This window comes from Oncorhynchus clarkii, chromosome 2 (assembly GCF_045791955.1).
Source record: "Oncorhynchus clarkii lewisi isolate Uvic-CL-2024 chromosome 2, UVic_Ocla_1.0, whole genome shotgun sequence".
Classification (NCBI taxonomy): Eukaryota; Metazoa; Chordata; class Actinopteri; order Salmoniformes; family Salmonidae; genus Oncorhynchus; species Oncorhynchus clarkii.
Window position 1 is genome coordinate 13,992,260 of NC_092148.1, and position 11,253 is coordinate 14,003,512.

General features: G+C 40.6%; 1 long non-coding RNA gene across 1 annotated transcript; it reads right to left on the reverse strand.

Moving 5' to 3' along the window:
• Positions 1-544: 544 nt before the first annotated feature.
• LOC139379648 (uncharacterized) lies at positions 545-1,875 on the reverse strand. Its single transcript, XR_011628403.1, has 3 exons — positions 1,801-1,875; positions 732-876; positions 545-654 (listed from the first exon to the last, which is right to left on the reverse strand). It is a non-coding gene; the product is annotated as an uncharacterized lncRNA (long non-coding RNA).
• Positions 1,876-11,253: the final 9,378 nt, after the last annotated feature.

The following is an 11,253-nucleotide window of genomic DNA, read 5'->3' on the forward strand; positions in this document are numbered from 1 at the left end:
AAATCTATATTTTTGTCCCCCGCTACACTCGATTACAACATGTAATGAAAATGTTCTGTCAGCTGCACTTTCCAATGTTTATCTTTAAAGTAAAAAGGTTATTTCCACCGGTAAGATGTTATCTGTCTACCACTAAACCCTCCCACTGCCCCCCCCCCCCCCCCCCCCCCCCCCCCCCCCCCATCACCACTGATATCCTTGACATTACTTGGTAGACATGCCATCCCTTCTGCCCTCCAGGCCTCCCAACCCTCCTCTACTCCTGGGTGGGTGAGTCAGTGTTTCTCAGTGCCCCCCTCCCCCTCTCTCTCTGACTGTGTCCCACCATGGTACAGTGAAGGGGGAAATCCCTAGCAGGCTGTGTTTTCATCTGTAAAGTCCTTTGTAACTATGACTTAGAAAAACAGGTGAGTAACAGTTTTAGACAGGCAGACAAGACAAGCATCAGTGCCAATCATAGGTTGCTGGAAATGTGTAGATACACACACACACACACACACACACACACACACACACACTTACCACTCATGCTGCAGCCGTCGCAGGATTTGCAGCCTATGTTGAAGTTGTAGCTGTCTGAGTAGTAGCCGCTGGCGCAGTCAGAACACTGGGTAGGGCTGTTCTGACCGGTGCAGCGTCCCACCATATGCTGACCTGTAAAGGGCAACACATTAAATTACACATACACACACACACACACACCTGATAAAAGTATTTTTCAAAAGACTTACCTGGTGGACACTTGTTGCAGCACCATTGGCTTACATGCAGTGGCCAAGCATACTGTTTCTCATTGTCGCACGTGAGGGATTGGACAAGAGAGAGGAGAGAAGGTAGGGATAGAAAGATGTGGGTGATCCACCAGAAGAGATGCATCTGAGAGGGATGAAGAGAAAAAGAGGAAGACAGTCAATATTTAACATATTTTACATGAACTTCAGAACATTGACATACACTGATTGTACAAAACATTAGGAACACCTCCCTAATATTGAGTTGCACCTACTTTTGCCCTCAAAACAACCTCAATTTGTCGGGGCGTGGACACTACAAGGTGTCGAAAGCGTTCCACAGGGTGCTGGCCCATGTTGAATCCAATGCTTCCCACAGTTGTCAAGATCGCTGGATGTCCCTTGGGTGGTGGACCATTTTTGATACACTCGGGAAACTGTTGAGTGTGAAAATCCCAGCAGCATCGTAGTTCTTGACACACTCAAACTGGTGCACCTACTACCGTACCCCATTTAAAGGCACTTAAATCTTTTGTCTTGCCCATTCACCCTCTGAATGGCACACACACAATCAATGTCTCAAGGCTTAACAATCCTTCTGTAACCTGTCTCCTCTTCATCTACACTGAAGTGGGTTTAACAGGTGACATCAATAAGGGATCATAGCTTTCACCTGGATTCACCTGGTCAGTCTATGTCATGGAAATAGCAGATGTTCCTAATGTTTTGTATACTCAGTGTTTACCGCATTCATAAAGATATCATCCAACAATATATTATCAAGAGATAAAGCATTGCAATGGCATGACATTATTGTAGGCCCCCAACAGCAACTATAAGGGACTGTTTCAAGGACATGAGACACAAGAGACCACCTAAAGTAGAAAACATGATACAGACTCCAGACAAAACACCAACATGCTGACATTGAAAAACGAAGCGAAAACAAAACCGATGACATAAACACGTCCAACTGTATACCATTATAGATACATCAAGCAAGCCCAGGACTCTAACGACAGACCTGAACAAAACGTGTTTCAGTAGGGAAGTGTAGAGTCTGACTTACCGTGTCTCAGAGAGGATGAGAGAATGAGATAGATGTGACTCTGGACCCTCTGACTGTGTGACTGAACTGGGGATCACAGTGTGTCAGAGTATTATTCAAAAGATGAGTCATAAGGGAAACTGCCATTTCAAAAGACTCCTATCTCTCTCTCTTTCTCTCTATGACGACCCCCCTAGTTCACTCTGAACCACTGTGCCGCTTAAAACCCTAAACTTGCCCCTCTTCCTCCCCCTTTCTTTCCACTGCCGTTTGTCCGTTGTCTGTCTTTCATAAAAAACTGTGATATTAGGTTCCAAAACAATCTTTAAGACTCTCTTATGTCCGTCTGTCTCTCTCTCTCTCTCTCGCTCAGTTGCTTTGATGACAAGGTAACTTCAGAGTGAATAGGACTACATTACACTCATCTTAGGACCAGTCATTTTCTTCACTGTAAGCAGCAGCCGTTCTTATTTAAATTCACCGTCCAGTCAAACATACTCAGATCAGACTGAGAGAAATGACATTGACAGTCTTTACGGACATGTACACAACAGGTCTTGTGGGTTAACTGAATGTCATATTTTGCCTATCATGTTTAGTGTGTACCTGCGTGTGCGAGTGCGCGTGTGTCTCATGAATGTGTCTGCGCCTGTGTGGTGAGTGTGTGGTTCAACTACATGCAGCCGTGTCTCTCAGTCAGAGGTCACGAGGTTTCATTGACTCTGGTCTGCTCCTTCTCAGCTCAACCTGGATTTTCACAGAAGCCAAGCCACATCACATGACCCTGGGTGAACTGTTACAGCCCAGGGAGCATCGGCAGGGACGACCCTCTACACATCTCCCTCCACCTTCGCCTCAGGCCTCTGGGCATTCACTACTCATACAGCGTACACAGATTACTGTAACAAACAGAAATGACTGGGCTGAGCCTCAGAGACTGCAGAAACAGAAAACCAATGACTGATTCTCATTAATGTTCCTCCAGTGTTTTCTTATGATATGTTTATCATTGGCTGAAGGATACATTTAGTTTCTTTATTATTTAATTTTTTATGTTTAACCCTCTTCGGAGGACAAATCTGTTTTTTTACAGCTTTTTTGCTACATACACTTACATTTTACACTTACATTTTACATATATGGTACTTTTATATAAAGCAGTCACATAACAGTTAGACATTACCAAACATAAGCTCTTTAATCCCACCTATCAACATAGACTGCCCTCGTTTGGTTTCCACGTGCCATATATTTTTCAATTATGCTGTGATGTTTTACAAAATGTTTGAAACTTTCTAATCATATATTATCCACAGATTGTGAGCTAAAGATGAAAACCTTTCCTATGAGTATTATTATATTATTGATTGACTGACTATAGCTTTCCAAATTGCCCAACACTGCTATTTGTAAGGTTCATTTTAATTGCATGTTGTGATTTTTTTTAACCATTCCTGAACCTGTGACCAGAAGCTACATAGGGGAAATACCAGAACAAATCATCTATTGATTGTCTCTTCGCAGCAAAATCTACAGAGCTGAGATTGTTTTATGCCCCATATATATAGCATTCTGTCGTTGGCAAAATAAATTGATCATTTAAATGTAAAAACTCAGTGTTGAATCAAGTGTAGTTTTTTGTACCAGTACATAAACCATATGCCATGGAATTGGTACATTGAAAAGCTCCTCCCGTTTATTTTGCAACCTGTATGGTGCAGCTGTCAACATTTTTGCCCTCAGATGAAACTGATATATTTTTCTATTTATGCCAGTTACTTTCAGCCAATTTGTATCTTTAATATATGTCAGGCAAACAAGTTCCCTACCTTCTCCCTTTTCCACTTGCCTCCTCCATTTTTGTGGTAGTGCTGCAATCAGTTGGTTGTAAATTTGGATTGAGCAGATATTCCCATATACAGTGGGGAAAACAAGTATTTGATACACTGCCGATTTTGCAGGTTTTCCTACTTACAAAGCATGTCTGTCATTTTTATCATAGGTACACTTCAACTGTTAGAGACGGAATCCAGAAAAAAATCCAGAAATCCAAAAAATCACATTGTATGAATCACACCATCCCAACCGTGAAGCATGGAGGTGGAAACATCCTTCTTTGGGGATGCTTTTCTGCAAAGGGGACAGGACGACTGCACCGTATTGAGGGGAGGATGGATGGGGCCATGTATCGTGAGATCTTGGCCAACAACCTCCTTCCCTCAGTAAGAGCATTGAATATGGGTCGTGGCTGGGTCTTCCATCATGACAACGACCTGAAACACACAGCCAGGGCAACTAAGGAGTGGCTCCGTAAGAAGCATCTCAAGGTCCTGGAGTGGCCTAGCCAGTCTCCAGACCTGAACCCAATAAAATATCTTTGGAGGGAGCTGAAAGTCCGTATTGCCCAGCGACAGCCCCAAAACCTGAAGGATCTGGAGAAGGTCTGTATGGAGGAGTGGGCCAAAATCCCTGCTACAGTGTGTGCAAACCTGGTCAAGAACTACGGGAAACATATGACCTCTGTAATTGCAAACAAAGGTTTCTGTACCAAATATTAAGTTCTGCTTTTCTGATGTATCAAATACTTATGTCATGCAATAAAATGCAAATTAATTACTTAAAAATCATTCAATGTGATTTTCTGGTAGGAAAACCTGCTAAATCGGCAGTGTGTCAAATACTTGTTCTCCCCACTGTATCTGTGTTTCTATTCACAATATCATTAACAAATATAATACCATTTAAAAACTTGTTTGTTAAAGACTGTTTTCTTATTAATCAGTATACTTGAGTTTAACCATTACAATTGTTGTAATATTTGTGCTCTCTTTTCTGGAGGATAAAACTGAAATTGTAACCAGCTTTGTATGGCTTTCTTAAGAAAGGGCACTACTTTAAACAAAATGTCATTTTCAATTAGTAGGAAATGTACACTGTAATCTGTATAAAGGCAAAAAGGCAATTTTTAAACAAAGGATGAGCCTTTCTTAATCATCTACTGGAGAACCATTTTGGGTTTTAATATAACTTATGTATGAGTGAAGCTTTAAGTGAGAGGTTTAAAGCTTTAATATTGAATCATTTTAGGCCCCCAAACTCATATTCATTATATAAATAGGCACGTTTAATTTTGTCTGGTTTAGCATTACAAATAAAATGTTATATTTTTTGCTCATATGATTTAAAAAACAACTCGTCTGCAGTAGGCAGTGCCATTAGTAAGTAAGTAAGCTGTGATAGGACCAAATAGTTAATCGATGTGATTTTTTCCATAAATAGACAAGTATTTACCTCTCCATGGATGCAGAATCTTATCTATTTTTGGTAACTTTCTATTGAAATTAATTGTGGTAAGTTCATTTATATTTTTGGAGATGTGAATACCAAGTATGTCTTCTTCACCATCCGCCCATTTTATTGGTAAACTACAAGGAAGTGAAAACACTATTTTTTTAATGATCCAATACGTAATATGGTACACTTGTCATAATTAAGTTTTAATCAAGAGAGGCTAGAAAAGTGATCAAGATCTTCAATGAGACTTTGCAGGGATCCAGATTGCGGACTTTAGATAAAACTAGAATCATCGTCATACATTGACACTTTCGTTTTTATCCCCTGGATTTCTAACCCCTTGATGTTCTTGTTGGATCTCATTTTAATAGCTAGCATTTCAATGGCCATGTCACGACTCCTACCGAAGGTAGTTCCCCTTCCTGTTCGGGTGGCGCTTGGCGGTCGTCGTCACTGGCCTACTAGCTGCCACTGATCCCCTTTCCCCCTTTCTGTTTATTGGTTTCACCTGTGTTTGTTTTAGGCTGATTGGTCAGGCTTTATTTACGGGCCTGCTGGTTGTGCGGGATTGTTTGGTGTATGTGTGTACACGTCTATGTGTCTCGGTTTGCCCATGTTCTTGGGTTTTGCTGGACTGTTTAAGTCCCCCGTGTTTGGGGCATTTGTTTTGGTGTGCGCCCCGTGTTTCGTGGGGTTGGCGTATGTTCACCGTTTTTGTGCATTAAAAGGTATTAGCACCACCCTGAACTCTCTGCTTCCTGCGCCTGACTTCTCACCCACTACAACCCGGGCGTTACAGGCCATAATAAATAGATATAGAGACAATGGACAGCCTTGTTCTACTTCTCTTAAAAGCTCAATACTTTCTGAGAAGTAACCATTGTTTACTATTTTACGCCCGGGGCTGCTGTACATCACTTTAACCCATTGCATAAGAGATTCACAACAATTAAAGAAATCCAGGCATTTATATATAAATTCTAGTCGTACTTTATCAAACGCCTTTGATAAGGTCTGGTATATGGTCAAGCCCTGGTGTTTTTCCAGACTGAAAATATTTGATTGCCTCAAAGTTCCTCTTCTGTAAGTTGGCCTTCACACAGGTCTTTCTGTAAATTAGTTAATTTCACATTATTATTAGGAAAGAAATCCTTACAGTTAACATCATTCAGTGGGAATGGAGGAGACTGAAGAGACAACATATTTTGAAAGAGGAAGCTAAATATTTAAAGCATATCATTTGGTGAATCATGGATAACTCCATCATTTGTAACGAGTTTCTGTAAATTATTTTTGGTAGAATTTCTATGTTGAAGATTCAAGAAAAATTTGCATTTTCACCATTTTCCATCCAATTCGCTTTATTTTTGTAAAACATTACACTTGATGGTTCTTGAATAAGTACCTCCAATTATTTTTGTTTTTCCTCTAATCTATTTTGTGCCTCTATAGTAGTTTCCATTACCACCTACCTGCGCTGTTACTTCCTCCATTTCCTGTATTAGTCTAATCTCTTTTGACCAAACCTCCTTTTGTTTTAATGATGAGTATTGTATAGAATGGCCTCTAAAAGTACATTTGAAAGTGTCCCATACAATAAGGGAATCTGCTGTTGTACAAAAAAAAAGTCAATTATTAATTATTTTGTCTTAGTTAAGAACAAATTGTCATCGAACAGGCTTTGATTCAATTTCCAATATCCACGTGGAAATTCTGTAAGAGTTATAGAGTTTCACCAATTAGATGGTGGTCCAATCGCATTCTGTCTCCTATTAATACTTTTAAACTTTTGATGCCAGCAAGAACAAGACTAGGAAGTAATGAAGACGGCTAGCTTGATGAAGCCTCCTCCATGTATATCTCACTAGGTCAGGGTTTTTCAGCCTCCATATATCCACTAGTTCTAATGTATCCATGATCTTTGTGATCTCCGTAAGTGTTTGAGGGTGATAGTTTGTAGAGTGATTTCCTTTACAATCCATTGAGGTACTTAAAACCGGATTATATTCTCCCACTATAATAATAGATTATTACATTGCTTGTGAGCTCAATAGATTATTATATATATTTTCGAAAAAGTGTGGATCATCATTATTTGTCCCATATAGATTAATTAGCCAGATCTGTTTTGGTCCAGTAGCATATTTAAAATAATCCATCATCCTTGCGGATCTGGTTGCACAATTGGATCAATATTTGTATTAATTAGTATAATCACCTCTTTTGAGTTTCTTTGCCCATGACAAAAATACATTTTGTTTCTTGATGATGTACTGTAGTTGGATGACATCTAGTACACAGAACAGAAGAGACTCTAGACGGGCATACATACACATGTTGCAATTACACTCAGAAGTCTTTACTGTTGGTTGGTGCATCTCTCAATAGTAATTAATTAAATTAACACTAAGTCATTTTAGATTATTTAGTTTAACTCTTAAAGTGTTGTAACTAGACCGAACAAAAAGATAAACACAACATATAAAGTGTTGGTCCCATGTTTCATGAGTTGAAATAAAAGATCCCAGAAATGTTTCATCTGCACAAAACGTGTATTTCTCTCAAATTTTGCGCACAAATTTGTTTACATCCCTGTTAGTGAGCATTTCCACATCCTTCTTCTTCACCTGCGGGATCGTCTGAGACCAGCCACCTGCACAAACTGTCAGAAACCGTCTCAGGGAAGCTCATCTGCGTGCTCGTTGTCTTCACCAGGGTCTTGACCAGACTGCAGTTCGGCGTCGTAACCGACTGGAAAAAGTGTGCTCTTCACGGATTAATCCTGGTTTCAACTGTACTGGGCAATTTATTTATTTTTATTTTACCTTTATTTAACCAGGTAGGCAAGTTGAGAACAAGTTCTCATTTACAATTGCGACCTGGCCAAGATAAAGCAAAGCAGTTCGACACATACAGAGTTACACATGGAGTAAAACAAACATACAGTCAATAATAAAGTATAAACAAGTCTATATACAATGTGAGCAAATGAGGTGAGAAGGGAGGTAAAGGCAAAAAAGGCCTTGGTGGCAAGGTAAATACAATATAGCAAGTAAAACACTGGAATGGTAGTTTTGCAATGGAAGAATGTGCAAAGTAGAAATAAAAATAATGGGGTGCAAAGGAGCAAAATAAATAAATAAATTAAAACAGTTGGGAAAGAGGTAGTTGATAGGGCTAAATTATAGGTGGGCTATGTACAGGTGCAGTAATCTGTGAGCTGCTCTGACAGTTGGTGCTTAAAGCTAGTGAGGGAGATAAGTGTTTCCAGTTTCAGAGATTTTTGTAGTTCGTTCCAGTCATTGGCAGCAGAGAACTGGAAAGAGAGGCGGCCAAAGAAAGAATTGGTTTTGGGGGTGACTAGAGAGATATACCTGCTGGAGCGTGTGCTACAGGTGGGAGATGCTATGGTGACCAGCGAGCTGAGATAAGGGGGGACTTTACCTAGCAGGGTCTTGTAGATGACATGGAGCCAGTGGGTTTGGCGACAAGTATGAAGCGAGGGCCAGCCAACGAGAGCGTACAGGTCGCAATGGTGGGTAGTATATGGGGCTTTGGTGACAAAACGGATTGCACTGTGATAGACTGCATCCAATTTGTTGAGTAGGGTATTGGAGGCTATTTTGTAAATTACATCGCCAAAGTCGAGGATTGGTAGGATGGTCAGTTTTACAAGGGTATGTTTGGCAGCATGAGTGAAGGATGCTTTGTTGCAAAATAGGAAGCCAATTCTAGATTTAACTTTGGATTGGAGATGTTTGATATGGGTCTGGAAGGAGAGTTTACAGTCTAACCAGACACCTAAGTATTTGTAGTTGTCCACGTATTCTAAGTCAGAGCCGTCCAGAGTAGTGATGTTGGACAGGCGGGTAGGTGCAGGTAGCGATCGGTTGAAGAGCATGCATTTAGTTTTACTTGTATTTAAGAGCAATTGGAGGCCACGGAAGGAGAGTTGTATGGCATTGAAGCTTGCCTGGAGGGTTGTTAACACAGTGTCCAAAGAAGGGCCGGAAGTATACAGAATGGTGTCGTCTGCGTAGAGGTGGATCAGAGACTCACCAGCAGCAAGAGCGACCTCATTGATGTATACAGAGAAGAGAGTCGGTCTAAGAATTGAACCCTGTGGCACCCCCATAGAGACTGCCAGAGGTCCGGACAACAGACCCTCCGATTTGACACACTGAACTCTATCAGAGAAGTAGTTGGTGAACCAGGCGAGACAATCATTTGAGAAGGGAAGAGGCAAGTGGCAGAACAGGTGTATGACGTCGTGTGAGAGAACGGTTTGCAGATGTCAACGTTGTGAACAGAGTGCCCCATAGTGGAGTTACGGGAAGGCATAAACTACGGACAATAAACACACCTGCATTTTATCGATGCCCATTTGAATGCACAGAGATACCGTGATGAGATCCTGAGGTCCATTGTCGTGCCATTCATCCGCAGCCATCACTTCATGTTTCAGCATGATAATGCAAGGGCCCCATGTCGCAAGGATCTGTACACAATTCCTGGAAGCTAAAAATGACCGAGTTCTTCCATTGCCTGTATACTCACCAGACATGTCACCCATTGAGCATGTGTGGGATACTCTGGATTGACGTGTATAACAGTGTGTTCCAGTTCCCGCCAATATCCAGCAACTTCGCACAGCCATTGAAGAGGAGTGGGACAACATTCCACAGACCACAATCAACAGCCTGATCAACTCTATGGGAAGGAGATGTGTCGCGCTGCATGAGGCAAATGGTGGTCACACCAGACTGGTTTTCTGATCCACAACCCTACTTTGTTTTAAAGGTATCTGTGACCAACAGATGCATATCTGTATTCCCAGTCATGTGAAATCCATAGATCAGGGCCTAATGTATTTATTTTAATTGATTTCCTTATGAACTGTAATGAATTGAATAGTTGTATGTTGCGTTTATATTTTTGTTCAGTGTAGAACAGCCAGCAGAGGATTGGGGTGGGGAGCACTTTGAGAAGGAAGTGGGTTCTGAAGAAAGGAAGTACTTCTCACTGCACTGCTGAGCAATCAGATAAACACAGGTAACAGAAAGATAAGGCATATTTATAATCTCTCTCTCTCTCTCTCTCTCTCTCTCTCTCTCTCTCTCTCTCTCTCTCTCTCTCTCTCTCTCTCTCTCTCTCTCTCTCTCTCTCTCTCTATATATATATATATATATATATATATATATGGGAGAGTGGGGTAAGTTGAGCCAAATTGTTAGTTGTTTCTAGGAAACCATACACAAAATGAATCATGTGACCAAATATTTAGGAAGAGGTCATCATTTCAGAGTCTGTGAAGGAAGAAACCACATGGAAAAAGCAGCAAGCAAGTTAGGTCCAAAAAATGAATTTTCACAAAGTCAAATACATTTATTGTGATATAGGTTTCTTGATGCTAGTTATAGGTTAGTTTTAAAGTAGATAGTTTTAACACTTTTATACACAGGAGGTTGGTGGCATCTTATTTGCGGAGGATGGGCTCGTGGTAACAGCTGGACTGGAATGAGTGGAATGGTATCAAGTACATCAAACACATGGTTTCCATTTTTTTTATTCCATTCGTTCCAGCCATTTTTATGAGCCGTCCGCCCCTCAGCAGCCTCCACTGGTTTTATACATCAGTTGGGGTCTCTATAAGCTACAATAGGAGGTCCTAAACCTAGCATGAAAGTGCACCCTTGTAGCTGTGTGGGCAAATATAGTCAAATGGTTTCTTTGGGGTAAATTGTACCATATTGTGTATATGTAATGTATGTAACTTTGTTTAAACTCTGCTGTCTGTCTCTAAATGTTGTCCATCACTAGCAGCACCATATCACCAAGTCACATTCTGAGTATGTGTAAATGTACTTGGCGAATAACAGTGATTCTGATTGGGCGATTGGCAAGTTGAGCCAATGTCTAATCAACACATCCCATACAAAGGATTACATTTAGTGTGTTTTATGCATAATATGAATAGTATTTTGAAGACACCTCACATTTGAGTGATTAGTCAAGTTTAAAAGATGAAAAATGCCTTCCTCAGTTGAGTTTGTGACCCTCTTGGCCACAATTGGTGTTTTCTTCCGTAATACAATACATTATCGCTGGGATATGAGGTAATGTAAATGTTTTAAAATGTACAGTTAGAAATGTTTCACTATGCTTAGGCTCCCCTGTTCT